The sequence below is a fragment of the Salvelinus fontinalis genome, chromosome 24 (assembly GCF_029448725.1).
Source record: "Salvelinus fontinalis isolate EN_2023a chromosome 24, ASM2944872v1, whole genome shotgun sequence".
Taxonomy (NCBI): Eukaryota; Metazoa; Chordata; class Actinopteri; order Salmoniformes; family Salmonidae; genus Salvelinus; species Salvelinus fontinalis.
The window spans coordinates 18,591,670-18,610,265 of NC_074688.1; the positions used below are offsets into that span (position 1 = coordinate 18,591,670).

The 18,596-nt window shown below is 42.2% G+C and overlaps 2 pseudogenes; both read left to right on the forward strand.

The window, feature by feature from the left end:
* Positions 1-955: 955 nt before the first annotated feature.
* On the forward strand, positions 956-1,761 carry LOC129821695 (alpha-2-macroglobulin-like protein 1; annotated as a pseudogene).
* Positions 1,762-4,055: 2,294 nt separating this feature from the next.
* LOC129821696 (alpha-2-macroglobulin-like) lies at positions 4,056-18,085 on the forward strand (annotated as a pseudogene).
* Positions 18,086-18,596: the final 511 nt, after the last annotated feature.

An 18,596-nucleotide genomic window follows, 5' to 3' on the forward strand; every position in this document is an offset into this window, starting at 1 on the left:
TTCCTGGTATCTGGAAATCCTTCAAAATTATGCTTCTAAAGCTCTCATTGAGTGCTTGTCTTTGTCTTTTCTTTGTCTTTTTACAGTGCAGTTTAGAGTCATCACCTTGGATACCAGTTTTAGCCCTGTCAATAAGCTGGTGAGTGTTGAAAATGTGAAACATTGAATATTGAAAACAATGACTTATTTGGTCTTCCTTTAGAACGGTTTCTCCACTATTTCAAACAAAAAGACAGATACAGAGGAATCACAAGGATCGCAACATCATAATACTGTGTGACGGGTTGGGGGTAATGCCCTGCGATAGACGAGCATCCTGTCCAGGCTGCCTCAAGCTACAGAAACAGGAGATGGGCTCCTGCCCCATAGACAAGGACAAGGATTATTATGTACAATATACTGTAAAATCTTATTTTAAACTAGCTACCACATGTCATACACATCTCATTTGTACTTCATGAACAATAAGGCTTTGGAAATGGGAAATGTTTCAAACAACTATTGGGCAAAGTTAGCCTGTAATCTGACCTATATGAGTGGAAAACACCATGACTTGTGGCGAATGTTTGAGGACCTTGAAATCCACCCACGCAGGTTAACTTAGAGAACCTCTGCAGACATGTACAATATGTTTGCCCTGAGTGCTATGTGTCTCAACTGTTTGTGTAGCCTTATCATACACAGGCTACACAAACAGTTGAGACACATAGCACTCAGGGCAAACATATTGTACATGTCTGCATGTACACCTGCGTGGGTGGATTTCAAGGTCCTCAAACATTCGCCACAAGTCATGGTGTTTTCCACTCATATAGGTCAGATTGGAATGTATAGGAGTTTCTTCCTGAGATTGAATTAATCTATTGCAAAAGCGACATGTTATGTTTAATTTAAGAAACAAAGCCAAGCATCTGCCTAGTTCCTACAGTTGACAGTTTTGCTCCTCTTTTAATTTTTGGGGAATTTGAGAGTTATCCATAAAACATTAACCAATCTTTTGTCTTTCCTTTCACAGTACAACATTGTGGAACTGCAGGTAAGACCCTTAATAGTCTATCAATGTATGATGACTCACTGTAAATACTAGTACATTATAAGACAATGACTCCACCAGCTAGGTCCTGTAGGTCATCATTCATGTCCACATGGCAGTTACCAGAAGACTCCCTATCAGCTTTATGTGATCACATCTGGGCCACCTTCAGCAAGCAAACTTCAGAACGTTGCAGATAGAAATGTCATGAATAGAGCTGATGTGACTCTTTACTCTTCATGTCAGACAGGCATGTTTGGCCTACATAACATCATTTGTATCTGAACGTTCCACAATTTTGTGCCCTGCTAAACGTGTCCCTTGTTCTATGAACCAACAGGATGTTCATCAGAACAGGATTGGACAGTGGGTCAATACTACATCCAGTGGCAACATTCTGCAGCTTTCTTACCCCCTGAACTCTGAAGCACCCGTAGGATCCTATGCTATTGTAGTGTGGATTGGTGAAACAAAATATACCATCGCTTCAAGGTAGAAAAGTATGGTAAGTAGAGCTTCTTTATTTGACCTTTCATGCTAGGTAATAATATGGATCTGGAAGTTGAATCAATGCATCACATTTCTGGAACATTCATGAGTTGCCTGCTGTTCTCTTATCTCTAGTTTTGCCAAAGTTTGAGATCAAAATGAACCTCGCCGATGAGATCAGCGTTGTTCAAGAGGAGTATAAAGTAGAAGTGTGTGCAACGTGAGTCAACACTATCTCTGTTCTGTAATGCACTGTAGTTACAAGACAATGTGGAACTCCACCAAATGTCACTGTCCAATTATGCTCAAGCTGATCGGGATTCAAATACTATTTTCAGTATTTACATTACTTTCACTAAATTTCAAAGTAAGTATCTGGATATTTCTTTCGGAGAAAATACAAGTATATTGAATTGTAACGGCCGTCGTATGAAGAATGTGTGGACCAAAGCGCAGCGTGGGAAGCGTTCATGATTATTTATTTTTAAAAACTGAACACTGAGACAAAATAACTAAATGTAACAACACAAAACAGTTCTGTCTGGTGAAGACACAAAAACAGAAAACAACTACCCACAAAGCATCAGTGGGGAAAAGATACCTAAGTATGGTTCTCAATCAGAGACAACGATAGACAGCTGCCTCTGATTGAGAACCACACCCGGCCAAACAACAAAGAAATACAAAACATAGAAAATTAACATAGAATGCCCACCCAAATCACACCCTGACCAAACCAAAATAGGGACATAAAAAGCTCTCTACGGTCAGGGCGTGACATGAATATTGGAATGCACAGCGAGTCAGGAAAGTAATCAGACCCCTTGACTTTTCCCACATTATTTTACATTACAGCCTTATTCTAAAATGGATTAAATAGTATTTTTCCCTCCTATATCTACACACAGTGGTGTAAGTACTTAAGTAAAAATACTTTAAAGTACTATTTAAGTAGTTTTTGGGGGTATCTGTACTTTCCTTTACTCTTTATATATTTGACTACTTTAACTTTTACTTCACTACATTCCTTAAGAAAATACTGTACTTTTTACTCCATACATTTTCCATGACACCCAAAAGTACTAGTTACATTTTCAATGCTTAGCAGGACAGGAAAATAGTTCAATTCACACACTTATTCACTGAACATCCCTGGTCATCTGTATTACCTCTGTTCTGGCGGACTGACTAAACACACATACTTTGTTTGTAAATTGCCCCATCCAGAGATGTTCGCTCGGGTTCAAGTCCAGGCTCTGTGTCACGACTTCCACCGAACTCGGTCCCTCTCCTTGTTCGGGCGGCGTTCGGCGGTCGACGTCACCGGTCTTCTAGACATTGCCGATCCACCTTTCATTTTCCATTTGTTTTGTCTTGTCTTCCCACATACCTGGTTTCGATTCCATTATTACATGTTGTGTATTTAACCCACTGTTTCCCCCATGTCCTTGTCCGGAATTGTTTATTGAAGTACTTGTGCACGTTATGCTGGTGTATAACGGTTTTGTTTACCCATTGATTTATTGTTCTGTTTACGGTGGTTTTTGTTTATTAAACTGTGCCGTTGTAAAACAGTTTTTGCTCTCCTGCGCCTGACTTCTCTGCACCCCCTACACTCTGGCTGGGCCACTCAAGGACATTCAGAGACTTGTCCAGAAGCCACCCCTGCATTGTCTTGGCTGTGTGCTTAGGGTTGTTGTCCTGTTGGAAGGTGAAACTTCGCCCCAGTCTGAGATCCTGAATAGTCTCCCAGTCCCTGCCACTGAAAAACATCCCCACAGTATGATGCTGCCACCACCATGCTTCACCGTAGGGATGGTGCCAGGTTTCCTCCAGACGTGACGCTTGGCATTCAGGCAAAACAGTTCAATCTTGGTTTCATCAGCCAAGAGAATCTTGTTTCTCATGGTCTGGGAGTCCTTTAGGTGCCTTTTGGCAAACTTTGGCAAACTCAAAGCGGGCTGTCATGTGCCTTTTTACTGAGGAAGGGCTTCCGTCTGGCCACTCTACCATAAAGGGCTGATTGGCGTTGTGCTGCAGAGATGGTTGTCTTTCTGGGAGGTTCTACCATCACCATAGAGGAACTCTGGAGTTCTGTCAGAGTGACCATCGAGTTACCTGACCAAGGCCCTTCTCTCCCGATTGCTCAGTTTGGCCGGGCGGCCATTTCTAGGAAGAATCTTGGTGGTTCCAAACTTCTTCCATTTAAGAATGATGGAGGCCACGGTTTTCTTGCTGCAGACATTTTTTGGTACCCTTCCCCAGATCTGGGCCTCGAAAAAATCCTATCACAGAGCTCTACGGATAATTCCTTTGACCTCATGACTAGGATTTTGCTCTGACATGCCCTGTCAACTTGTGCGATCTTGTAAAGACTTGTGGAATCTTTTTTTTTGTATGCCTTTCCAACTCATGTCGAATCAATTTCAATACTTCATGCATTTGCACCCAGGTCTGTTTGGTCCTAGGGATATTTGAAATAATGTATTTGGAAACTAGTATTTGAAAATAGTTCAAATAGAAGTAGTTAATTTGCACATATTATTTGAAAATACTAAAATACACAGAAAATGTGTATTTAAATACAAATACATAAATATGCATTTGTTGGAACCCAGGTCTGCGCTAATGATAAATGCTAATTGAAGACCTACAATGTAACTGCTCAATGTCATAAACTGTTCCTATGAGGCCATGAGACTTTGGGACACATTTGGGATTCACATGAACAGCTGGGCCTGTATTCATAAAGCATCTCAGTGAAGGATTGGTGACTTACACTCTTAGAAAAAAGGTTTCCAAAAGGATTCTTCAGTTGTCCCCAAAGGAGAACGCTTTTGGGTTCCATGTAAAACTCTCTGTCGGAAAGGGTTCTACATAGAACCCAAACGGTTCTACCTGGAACAAAAAGGATTCTCAAAGGGTTCTCATATGGGGACAGCCGAAGAACCCTTTTAGGTTCTAGAAAGCACCTTTTTTTATAAGACTGTAGGATCAGGTCTCCCCCTGTCCATGTAACCTTGTTCATTGTGATCCAACATTTTAAACTGATCCTAGATCAGCACTCACACACCGAGAGTCTTTATGAATGCAGGTCTAAATTCATTGTTGAAAACACTTGACTAAAAGCCTGCAGGTATAATGAATTACAAATATGCATGTATGAGCCTTTATAATATCTCTTATGAGGTTTATAATATACTTTCTATAGGAAATGTATGATGTTTTATGTTTTTTATGTGTTTTATTATGAAATAAAATCAGATACGCTTCTGGGTAGCCTGTACCTGGTAAAGCAGTGGTAGAGTTGTGTCAACCCTTAGGGCACAATGTATTGATACCAATAATAAAATCCAGAAGGAGTTCCTGATTATACACCCCCCTGCCATAAAGAGGCAATAGAGGACTGTATGCTTTCCTGAAGAAACTATGTTCACTTCAACAAGACACCTAGCTCTGAAATGTCAGTCTACTTTGTGTCTTTTTAATATACTGTAATCCATCACTTTCTCTATGATCATCATGTGTCTGTGGTTGGAGAGGAGTCCAATGGACAGCCATGGTACTGCCAGTTTCTCCCTCAACACAACCAGTATGCCCAAAGAGAATATTAACCTCATAGTAAGTATGATTCCTTCTAGGTTTTGAAAGACTCTGAGACTCTAAAGATTCTTTATGCTCAATTCCAAATTACCACCTTGACCCTACCCTCTAGGGTCTATCATGCTCTTGTGGAGATCTGAGAAAATTCCATTGGTATAATAAGCAATATGGTGAAACTTCCACCTAGCCTATCAGAGTGCAAGGTGGAGCTCTAAGGGTCAATTTTGGATTGGGTCTTTAGTTGTACTCTCTCTCTCTTCTGTTGATTTCCAGGTTAGCAACACACCTCAAGTGGAGAACATTAGATACAGGATCCCCTATTTCAAAAGAGGGCAACACAAACTCTCACTGATCCAGCCCACTGCCCCTCACAGTAAAACATCCAGCTCTCTGGCTATTCAGAAGATGGAAAACCCACTGTCGTGTTGGGAGGAAGTGTCAATCACCATCCAGTATGCCATCGTAGGGGAGACTGTCCCAAAGGGTTTAGTGGATGTCATCTACCTGGTGAGTAGAACCAGGAACAAGTTGTGACAACCTGCAAACCCAGGGTGAGTCCAAAATGGCACCCTATTCTCTAGTGTGCTACTTTTGACCAGGGTCATTTCAGACAGTCCCAACATCTCATCTTCAAAGGAAGGTTGTCTCTATACAACACCAGTACTTCTCATCATATTCTTGCTGACTTGATGGAATAACTGGGACAAGTGTTTTACCCTTTCCCTCCTCCAGGCCTTATCCAGAGGGGTGATAGTTCAGCATGGACATATGAAGGTTACCGTGCAGCACGGGAGTCCTGGTGAGGGAGTTTCATTAATTAATTATGAACATACTGGAAGGTGCTTGATGACAATGACAGTGACATGCTCTTGTGTTACAGCAACTGGGGGTGAAGTTACTTTGAAGTTGGCAGTGGTTCCGGAGATGGCGCCTGTGGTACAGGTCCTTGTGTACAGTATGCTACCCAGTGAGACTGTGGGCATGCTTCTTCGTATGTTATACCCTCTGACTTCTGCACATCACAATCATACTATGTTCAATTTTATGGAAGGTATAAATAGTGTCAAGTATTTCCATGCACATAGATATCATTCCTTGTATAAAGGTGTATAATGTACACTTATGTATGTCATGTGCACCAGGTGTCGGTGGAGTTCTCACCCTCACAAGCAGTTCCAGGGGAGGAGAACACCCTACAGCTCTCGGCCCAGCCCGGCTCCCTCTGTGGCCTCAGTGCTGTGGACCAGAGTTTTCACATCATGGAGCTTGTTTGAGCCTAAAAAGCAAATGTAGAGGCTACTATTTGAGACTACTAAGCCCATGAAACCGGTCCGCAAAAATATTGATATGTTTACCAAGTTCAGATAAGACCATGTGGACCTCTGCTCATCTCTCGTTGCCTCTCTTTTGCCCTGGTACATGTTTGTTTTTATTTTTTGTCAACGTACCTCTTCAGTGTCATTCAGTCAATTTTGTCATCACTTGCTGCCCCACATGAAAAAAACCTTTGGTTTACTATAGAATAATATAGTACATACATATAATTCTGCAGTACACTGGAGAATACTATACTACACATACTATTACTATACTACACACTGTAGTCTCCCTCAATCATGTGAAGTACTTAATATAGAATGTTGTAGAAGACTGTCATATTATCCGCAAAATAACACTAGTAAATACTATAGTAATGTCCACAAAAACACAGTAATCCACCAAAACACAACACTTTTTTTTAACTATAGGAAATACTACAGTATTTTATTAGCATATACACTGCCAATTCCCCTCCCCCATGTCGCAATTTGTGCCACCCATAAGTGAGAAACCTATAGGCCAAGTATATACCATACATTGTGTTCCTTACAGGTTATGGATAAGAGCTGAAGCTTTGAATTATCTGTTCAGACCCCAGACCTTTCCTTGAAAATGTGCTTTTGCAGTATTTCTTCAGTAGGTTTCCTGAAGGGGAAAGCCTCTACTTGTATGTCAAAGATACTAAAACAAAAATACTATAGTATATACGACAGTAATGTAAGCAAAAACACTACAGTAAATTAGTATAGTACAGTCTGCAAAAACACAACATTGTATATATTACAGTATACTACAATCCGCAAAAACACTACATTAATTACTATGGTTTTAGTTTACTACAGTATTTATTCTATAGTTAAATGTAAATACTTCAGTATACTACAGAAACACTACAGTGAATACTACAGTAAAGTCAGTAAAAATACTATAGTGAATACTATAGTATTTATAGCATAGTATATTACTATTTTGTTTTACGTTTGTATACGTGGGGCATGATGATGTCAGCTCTTTTTCAATACAAATGCACTATCTTGATTACATATGCATGACACATTGCAAATATACTATGCATATTATGCATAAAACGGACCAAATGTAATCAGCATTTGTATGGGGTATGGTGGCCGTTGGCTCAACTTACCCCATGGCCATTGACTAAGTTACCACAAAGCCAACATTTTGACTATATTAGCGAACACAGCTACAAGGGTGCACTTTCAGAGGCATTCTGCCTGGCTCCTGGCGGCTTCGGCCTGGCTCCTCCAGTGGAGCTCCCTGTCTTCCAGCCCTTCTTCCTGGAACTCAACCTGCCCTACTCCATCATCTGTGGGGAGCACTTTGGGCTGAAGGCCACTGTGTTTAACTAGATGTCCAAGTGCATCAGGGTACGACACTGCATCATTATCGTTTCTTGAGTTGTTTCTTGAGTTGTTTTTAAACTCTTGTATTTTGTTTTGTTGCAGTTTGTCTAGTCAGTGTTTATTTTGTATTTATTTTTTACACCCAATGTATCAGTCTTGGGTTTTCCATGTTATCTTACAAGTGTTCCTATTTGGCAGGTTTCTGTGACTCCAGCTCACTCCTTAGACTACACTCTCACACCCTTGAAGGATGTCCAGTACTCATCATGCTTGTGTGCCAATGGACAAAAGACCTTCAGTTGGACAATGGCACCCTCTATCCTGGGTAAATCACCAGTCTTCATTCAACCGTTCAAACAACAGAATGGATGTCAGCCTGAGTTGTGTACTCTGTCACCATTTTGGATGTTGTGTAACCTGTACTGCACTCTGTCTGTCAATGTGTGTGTAGGGGTTTTGAATGTGTCCATTATTGCAGAAGCTGTCCAGTCCCATTCTGTGTGTGACAATGAAATTGTGAACGTACTGGAGAGAGGACACATCGAATGTTCACTTTGATTGAACTGATACTCTTCATTCATCTTATCATCTGTATGTCTACAGCAGAAGCTCTGACAGAGGAGGTGGAATTGAACTGCAACTCCCCAAGAATGTGGTGGATGGATCAGATCAAATTTCTCTCTCAGTCCTGGGTAAAATAAACCATTGTATTATTTAGAGGCTTGGTGAGTTTAGAAAGGCGTAGTGGTGGGAAAAGCAACCTTTCTCCAATGATAATGCTGCTGTTTGCTAAAGAGGACAGTATTACAGAAGTCCCATGTTTACCTGTAGGTGACATCCTGGGTCGGGCCCTCAAGAACCTGGATGGACTGTTGCAGATGCCGTATGGGTGTGGAAAGCAGAATATGGCCCTCCTCGCCCCCAATATCTACATCCTGGAGTACCTGAGGAACACAGAGCAGCTCACTCCAGCCATCCGAGACAAGGCTAACAAGTTCCTCACTTGTGGTATGAGAGGTCCTCAAAATATGGGTCATACAGGGCTGGATTTGTCCAATAGGAGCCCTTTGTTTTTGTTTTCCATTGAAGAACCTTTGAAAACGTTTCGTCACAGTGACTACGACCCTGCTATCATGTAAATGACAGAGCTACACTATAAATGGCATCAGAGGCGCAACTTTCTACATTTTAGTCATTTAGCAGAGGATCTTATCCAGAGTGACTTACAGTAGAGCGCATACATTTACATACTTTTTTTCGTACTGGTCCCCCATTGGGGACGGTGGGGACATGTCCCCCACACATTCTGAAATTGTGTTTTATCAATGTAGTGTGATACAAAACGAGGCAACGGTGTGCTATAGGACCATGCGGACGCCTCCGAGCGGTCGGGTAGGCTGTTTGGAGTGTTTATACAACTGTATTAAAATAAATGATTACATTTTGAATTATGTACCCCCCACTTCTAAAACCAAAGTTGCGCCCCTTGAGGACATCATGGTGTCTTATCAACAAGTGCATCACTGACCCAATACATGTAGGGACTTCCAGATGTTTTCCCACTGAAATCATTTGATCATGGACCCTATTCCAACTAAACTACTGAAAGAGCAGCTTCCTGTGGTTGGCCCTCCTATGTTGAACATAATAAACGTCTCTCTATCCACCGGATGTGTACTAAACTCACTAAAAGTGGCAGTAATAAAGCCTCTCTTGAAAAAGCCAAACCTTGACCTAGAAAATATAAAAAACTATCAGCCTATATCGAATCTTCCATTCCTCTCAAAAATAAATAAAAAAGCTGTTGCGCAGCAACTCACTGCCTTCCTGAAGACAAACAATGTATACGAAATGCTTCAGTCTGGTTTTAGACCCCATCATAGCACTTGTGAGACTGCACTTGTGAAGGTGGTAAATTACCTTTTAATGGCGTCAGACCAAGGCTCTGCATCTGTCCTCGTGCTCCTAGACCTTAGTGCTGCTTTTGATACCATTGATCACCACATTCTTTTGGAGAGATTGGAAACCCAAATTGGTCTACACGGACAAGTTCTAGCCTGGTTTAGATCTTATCTGTCAGAAAGATATCAGTTTGTCTCTGTGAATGGTTTGTCCTCTGACAAATCAACTGTACATTTCGGTGTTCCTCAAGGTTCCGTTTTAGGACCACTATTGTTTTCACTATATATTTTACCTCTTGGGGATGTCATTTGAAAACATAATGTTAACTTTCACTGCTATGCGGATGACACTCAGCTGTACATTTCAATGAAACATGGTGAAGCCCCAAAATTGCCCTCGCTAGAAGCCTGTGTTTCAGACATAAGGAAGTGGATGGCTGCAAACTTTCTACTTTTAAACTCAGACAAAGCAGAGATGCTTGTTCTAGGTCCGAAGAAACAAAGAGATCTTCTGTTGAATCTGACAATTAATCTTGATGGTTGTAAAGTCGTCTAAAAAAAAAACTGTGAAGGACCTCGGCGTTACTCTGGACCCTGATCTCTCTTTTGACGAACATATCAAGACTGTTTCAAGGATAACTTTTTTCCATCTACGTAACATTGCAAAAATCTGAAACTTTCTGTCCAAAAATGATGCAGGCCCAGAAGTGTGAGGGTGAACGGAAAGGCTCTGGAGCAACGAACCGCCCTTGCTGTCTCTGCCTGGCCGGTTTCCCTCTCTCCACTGGGATTCTCTGCCTCTAACCCTACTACAGGGGCTGAGTCACTGGCTTACTGGTGCTCTTTCATGCTGTCCCTAGGAGGATCTTGAGTGGGTTGAGTCACTTACGTGATCTTCCTGTCTGGGTTGGCGCCCCCCTTGGGTTGTGCCATGGTGGAGATCTTTGTGGGCTATACTCGGCCTTGTCCCAGGATGGTAAGTTGGTGGTTGAAGATATCCCTCCAGTGGTGCGGGGGCTGTGCTTTGGCAAAGTGGGTGAAGTTATATCCTTCCTGTTGGGCCCTGTCCGGGGGTGTCATCGGATGGGGCCACAGTGTCGCCTGACCCCTCCTGTCTCAGCCTCCAGTATTTATGCTGCAGTAGTTTATGTGTTGGGGGGCTTGGGTCAGTTTGTTGTATCTGGAGTACTTCTCCTGTCTCATCAAGTGTAATGTGTGATTTTAATTATGCTCTCTCTAATTATGTCTTTCTCTCTTTCTTTCTCTCTCTCGGAGGACCTGAGCCCTAGGACCATGCCTCAGGACGACCTGACATGGTGACTCCTTGCTGTCCCCAGTCCACCTGGCCGTGCTGCTGCTCCAGTTTCAACTGTTCTGCCTGCGGCTATGGAACCCTGACCTGTTCACCGGACGTGCTACCTGTCCCAGACCTACTGTTTTCAACTCTCTAGAGACAGCAGGAGCGGTAGAGATACTCTTAATGATCGGCTATGAAAAGCCAACTGACATTTACTCCTGAGGTGCTGACTTGCTGCACCCTCGACAACTCCTGTGATTATTATTATTTGACCATGCTGGTCATTTCCACTATAATTTGCAAATAAATTCATAAAAAATCCTACAATGTGATTTTCTGGATTTTGTTTCCTCATTTTGTCTGTCATAGTTGAAGTGTACCTATGATGAAAATTACAGGCCTCTCTCATCTTTTTATGTGGGAGAACTTGCACAATTGGTGGCTGACTAAATACTTTTTTGCCCCACTCTATGTGTTGTGATAATTATCTTGTTAGCTCTATAACCTGTTAGTTCATATGCCTTGCCACTGTGATATATATAGGCCTAAGGCCGAGACAATAATAAGACAGCAGCAGAAAAAATTAAACCACACCTTTGTTTCATTACAAAACCGGAGAGCAACCTCTGTCCGGTGAAGTCCACAAAGCATATTGCATGTAACAAACAGTCACATCACCTACAGCATGGTCAAGCAATTGAATGTTTCTGACATTTTCAGACTGGTTAACAACTATTGATTTAGAACCACAGAGTTACTGCAAGTCACAAAGAAAACAGGAACTGCCGCCACTATTCCAGCACCATTCCAACTTCAACATTTCAACATCATCAAATCACCTATGCTTAATCTAATACAGTGACAAATCAAATATACCAAAAACTATTTAGTCCAATCAACGTAAGCTAAATATGATGTGGCTGTCCATAGTTCTAATTTGTGTGTATGTGTTTGTGCAAGCAGAAAAAACATGTTGACTCACCCTACTTGTAGTGAAACCCCAAGGCCATCCCCCTCTCTTTCATGTTGATTAAACGGTCTATCACTCTGTCATACAGTACACACTTTTATGCACATTTGTGGCATGCTGGAGGTCATTTTGCAGGGCTCTGGCAGTGCACCTCCTTGCACAAAGGCGGAGGTAACGGTCCTGCTGCTGGGTTGTTGCCCCCCTACGGCCTCCTCCACGTCTCCTGATGTACTGGCCTGTCTCCTGGTAGCGCCTCCATGCTCTGGACACTACGCTGACAGACACAGCAAACCTTTTTGCCACAGCTCGCATTGATGTGCCATCCTGGATGAACTGCACTACCTGAGCCACTTGTGTGGGTTGTAGACTCCGTCTCATGCTACCACTAGAGTGAGAGCACCGCCAGCATTCAAAAGTGACCAAAACATCAGCCAGGAAGCATAGGAACTGAGAAGTGGTCTGTGGTCACCACCTGCAGAATCACTCCTTTTTTGGGGGTGTCTTGCTAATTGCCTATAATTTCCACCTTTTGTCTATTCCATTTGCACAACAGCATGTGAAATTTATTGTCAATCAGTGTTGCTTCCTAAGTGTACAGTTTGATTTCACAGAAGTGTGATTGACTTGGAGTTACATTGTGTTGTTTAAGTGTTCCCTTTATTTTTTTGAGCAGTGTATATATTCACAGTATTATGAATGAATTGTGGTTTATTTGGTAGCATTTCGTAGCGTGACTGATTTTACTAATTGTATTAGCGCACCTCTAACTTTGTACAGTACTATTTGATAGATTCCCCCGCTCTCCCTGTGGGGAGGCCTGAGGTCAACCTACCCCCGCCACCCTTCCCATCTCGTACTTCTGAGTGGGACACCTTCCCAGGCAGTAGCCTGCCTAGCTCACAAACTAGAATCAGGGCGCCCACTCCGGCAAGGTTAATTGACCCACAGTCCCACATGGTGACATGATGTCACTGACGTGACGTGCAAATGAGCTATAGAAAACCGATTGCGCAAATGTCACAATTCCAACATCTTTTGTGCGGGCGCCCTGTGCCACCCCCGGCAGATGCTGCCCTGAGAGACTGCCCATGTTGCCTATACCTAAATCCGCCACTGCTCTCATGCCTGGGGCACAATGTATGAATTTTTGGTTGGATCTGAATCGCCATTATAATCACTGGCCTGTACGGATAATTAAAAAACACTATCTCCAGCCATGGCTAATTTAGGAAAGGGACAATTTTAGCTAGCTAGCCACCGGAGGACAGCGACACAATTCAAGTTTTTTTCTGTCAATGATGTTTGCTTTTGATGTGATCACATCAAATCAAATCAAATGTTATTGGTCGCATACACATATTTAGAAGATGTTATTGCAGGTAAAGCGAAATGCTTGTGTTCCTAGCTCCAACAGTGCAGTAGTTTCTAACAATTCACAACAAAACACACAAATCTAAAAGTAAATTAATGGAATAAAAAAAACGATACCTATTAGGAGGAGCAATGTCAGAGTGGCATTTACTAGAATACAGCAGAATACAGTATATACATTCATTAGTAAAATAGGAGTTAAACATTATAAAAGTGGCCAGTGATTCCATGTCTATGTACATAAGGCAGCAACTTCTAAGGTGCAGGGTTGAGTAATCAAGTGGTAGCTGGTTATTGACAGTGACTAAGTTCAGTTCAGGGTACTGGGTGTAGGCCAACTAGTGATGGCTATTTAACAGTCTGATGGCCTTGAGATAGAAGCTGTTTTTCAGTCTTTTGGTCCCAGCTCTGTATGACAATGGGGTGAACAGGCCGTGGCTCGGGTGGTTGATGTCCTTGATGATCTTTTTGGCCTTCCTGTGACATCAGGTGATGGAAATGTGGAAATGTGCCCCTGGTGATGCGTTGGGCAGACCACACCACCCTCTGGAGAGCCCTGAAGTTGCAGTGCAGTTGACGTACCAGGCGGGGATACAGTCCAACAGGATACTCTCAATGGTGCATCTGTAAAAGTTTGTTCGTGTCTTAGGGGACAAGCCAAATTTCTTCAGCCTCCTGAGGTTGAAAAGGCGTGTGAGTCAACCATTTCATATCGTCAGTGATGTCTATGCCGAGGAACTTGAAGCTTTTCACTGTCACGTTCCTGACCTATTGTTCCTTTTCTTTTATTTATTTAGTTGGTCAGGGCGTGAGTTGGGGTGGGTTGTCTTTGTGTGTTTTGTCTAGTTTAGGGTGTGTGTATTTGTTTAGGGGGTTTTGTAGTAGGTATGGGGTAGTGTTCAGTGTAGGTGTTTAGGAAAGTCTATGGTTGCCTGATTTGGTTCTCGAAAAGAGACAGCTTTTTATTGTTGTCTCTGATTGTGAGCCATATTTAAGGCAGCCATAGGCTTTAGGTTTTTGTGGGTAATTGTCTATGTTCTATGTTGCATGTGTGCACTTAGTTCTGTTTAGCTTCATGTTTGTTTTGTTCATTTTGTAAGTGTTTGTTTTTTCCTTCATTAAAGATGTATTTTTCACGCGCTGCGCCTTGGTCCTCTCTCTCAAGAAGACGATCGTGACATTCACCTTCTCCACTGCAGTCTCGTCGATGTGAATGGGGGTCTGCTCCCTCTGCTGTCTCCTGAAGTCCACGATCAGCTCCTTTGTTTTGTTGTAGTTGGTGTGATTGGTGTGAAGCCAAATCCAAACTGGCTTCCCTTGACACTTCTTTTGGTGTGCCAGGACCATTTACAGTTGAGCTCACTCAGTTTAGTTCAACGCTGATTGTCTGTTATTTTATTTAAAAACTTATCAAGGGAGGCCAGATGCTCGCTGACTTACATTGCATTCAATGCTACGGGTGGCAACAATGTCATACTCTTCTTGACCAGACAGCATCAGATAGGCTATATACACATAAAGGGGGGCTGTTTAGCTCGCTTGGATGCTTTCTCTAGTGAGATACATTCAGCCTCTTGCAAATTGAGAGAACATTATGAAGCACGGAGAGATCAAAGGTACGTTTTATATGTATTTTTTCTTTTTTGGTCAATTTTTGGGGGAAACCTGGCTTCCACTGGCACCCATGAATAAATGCCACTGGACCAATATGATGACACCAAATGCGTTTGATGGATCCTTTTTTTTCTTCTTCTAATGCCTCTTAAATGGAAAGTAATCTGAAATGTTTGGTCATCCAAAATGTACGTTACTGATTACAATTTTGGACAGGTAACTAGTAACTGTAACGGATTACCTTTAGAAAGTAACCTACCAAACCTTACCTATTTCCTACAGGGCTCGGGGAACACCGGGTGAGTATTGTTTTTTTCACTTACTGGTTAACACATAATTATGTCTGTTTCAAGGAAGTATTAACCAATCAAATGGCATTGTCTCTGGCATGGATGTGGATGTGTCATATGTTAACATGAGCAATCATTGCAAGTAATGTCAAGCTCTAAATCATGTTTATGACAACCTTATGTGGGTATTATGACGGGACAGTCAAATCAAGTTCTCTTTTCTCAGGCTGACTACTTTTGTTTTGAGATCCTTTGGCAAAGCAAAGTCTTTCATTTATATTGACCCGGTAAAAATTGAGCAATCCAAGACTTGGTTGGAACGTCAACAAGGCAAACATGGCTGTTTCGTCAGATTGGGGAAACTCTTTAACAACAGAATGAAGGTATTTATATTGATAACAAACTGATAGAAGATGGAAGAAGATGTCGTTTTCTGTCTCGTCAGACCAGCCATAAATTTGGGAATGATGATTTCTAGAGAATTGTATCAGATGACAGTTTACACATGTTTCAGTATTTAACATATTGTTTTGTAGGGTGGGGTGACAGATGAAGTGACACTGACGGCCTACATCACGTCTTCAATGCTGGAGCTCAACATGTCAGTGTCGGTACGTAGCATCTCCACATAACCATCGTTTCTCACTTCAACAACGTCCATTACAGGAAACTGGTTTAAACTCCTGTATGAAGTCTGTTGTATACATCTTATGTCAACTGTCATTTAGATATTCTAAAATGTAGTGAGTTGTGTATTCATTTAATTCACTGTGAAAGTGTTTTTTCCCAGAAAGTAGCCTATGAACAAGCATAGAAATAGCTGTTACTGTAAGCAGATCGGAATGGTACTGTGCTGTTAAAACTGATAGTCAGTTTAGTTATAATACTGTAAACTGAAAAACTAAAAGTGCTCCAGCATGAATGTGTTTAGCCGGATCCCAGATCTGTTTGTATTACCTTGCCAGAACAAACAGATCTGGGACCAGGCTAACATGTCTCTTAATGTGCTGCTCTGTTATTTTGTGCTCCAGGATCCTGTTGTGTACAGCAGCTTGTCTTGCCTGAGGAACTCCACCAGTGATTTGTCCAACACTTATACTACTGCTCTGCTGGCCTACACCTTTACCCTGGCAGGGGACATGGAGACCCGGGCCCAGCTTCTGCAGCACCTGGACACGATCGCATTACAAGAAGGTGAGACATGTCATAGTCCAAAATCTGTTTGTGGTGTCTTGCCTTGATTGAGCTTACCTGGGCAATGGAGCCAATGGAGTAATCCCAAATGTGCAAACCACCCACACGTCTGGCAAAAGTATTTTAAAGAACAAAAATACTATGTGAACTCCGGTGTCTGTCATAAAATTAATTGGGTAGGTCAGAGAAGAACTTCACAGTCTGTATAATGATGAATAAGATTCTATGGTGTGTGTGTGTGTCTCAGCCTCCCTGGCAGTGGAGATCAGCTCCTATGTTCTGCTGGCTTCCCTCAGTGCCTCCCCTCTGTCTACCACTGACCTGGGCTACGCCTCCCGCATCGTCAGGTGGCTGGTGAGACAGCAGAATGCCTACGGAGGCTTCTCTTACACACATGTGTATTTCTTAAGCACCTCTGTTCCGGAATGGCACCCTGTGCCGTGCACAAGTAGTGAGGCATTATTACCTTGACATTTACCAGACCACAGGCATGTATGTGCTTCTTGTCATGTCAAGCCTGTTGAGACTAACTTCCACTGAAATGGAGGCAAGAAACCATAATGGATGGAAAAGGGAAATAGTCACTCTAGTAACAGATCAATGTAAAAATCGACCCTTTCTGTAAATGGGGTATTTTCATTCATTTTGAACATATTTGTCTGTGGTCTGTTGGTGTGTGTGTTTAGGACACAGTGGTGGCCCTCCAGGCCCTGGCTCTCTACTCCACCAGGGTGTACAGTAGAGAGGGTTACAGCACAGTCACAGTACAGTCTCCCAGTGGGGCACAGCACATCTTCGAAGTGAACCAAAACAACAAGCGTCTCTACCAGGAGAGGGCACTGCAGGACACAGAAGGGAAGTACATCATGGAAGGGCAATGCAGGTTAGTAAAAACACATCTCTCCTACCAATCCTATGGTGTAAAATACCGTTTTATATATTACTGTGAAGTTCAAACATTTAAGAAGCTTTGTCTGGCTTGATATTTAGTTTGAAGTGTTTATTTTTTCTATCTTTTAAAATGTTTATTTTTGGGCAAAATGGTTTCCCTGGCTTGTTCTTCCCTCTCTCTCAGGTGGCGCTACACTACAACATCCCTACTCCTACTGACAGCACAACGCTCAGTATCCAGGTGAAGCCAGAGGTGGACTGCAACAGTAACTCTTTGAGACACAGAGTCGCGCTGAAATTCCAGTCTCAGTAAGAATGTATGACAGAATTGCATTCACAGAAGCATTCTTTCAATCAGTGTATTATTTCAATCAGGTCATTAATGGCAATCCAACATTTTATTTTGGAATTGACTCAAATGACTTGGTTTCATTATACCTATATATAGGTTATTTCACTTCTAATTTCTACCTAAGCTTGGATCAGTAGCAGTAAAAAAACATATCTGGTCTTTTTAGTATTCATTAATCTGATTATTACAAGCACTTGTCAAAATCAAACTTTGCTTTCCCAGATATCATGGAAAGGAGCTGACCACCAATATGATTATAGTGGATTTGAAAATGCTGTCTGGGTTTGTCCCAGACCCAGGCTCTTTGTGGAGGGTGATTCTTTTGTGATAACATACATTTATAGTGTTACCTGTGACCTTTTCCATGTAAACTCTGCAAAAAAAGAAATGTCCCTTTTTCAGGACCCTGTCTTCAAAGATAATTCGTAAATATCCAAATAACTTCACAGATCTTCATTGTAAAGGGTTTAAACACTGTTTCCCATGCTTGTTCAATGAACCACAAACAATTAATGAACATGCACCTGTGGAACGGTCATTAAGACACTAACAGCTTACAGACGGGAGGCAATTAAGGTCACAGTTCTGAAAACTTAGGACACTAAAGAGGCCTTTCTACTGAAAAACACCAAAAGAAAGATGCCCAGGGTCCTTGCTCATCTGCGTGAACGTGCCTTGGGCATGCTGCAAGGAGGCATGAGGACTGCAGATGTGGCCAGGGAAATAAATAGCAATGTCTGTACTGTGAGACACCTAAGACAGCGCTACAGGGAGAAAGAACGGAGAGCTGATCGTCCTCGCAGTGGCAGACCACGTGTAACAACACCTGCACGTGATCGGGACATCCGAACAGCACACCTGCGGCACAGGTACAGGATGGCAACAACAACTGCCCGAGTTACACCAG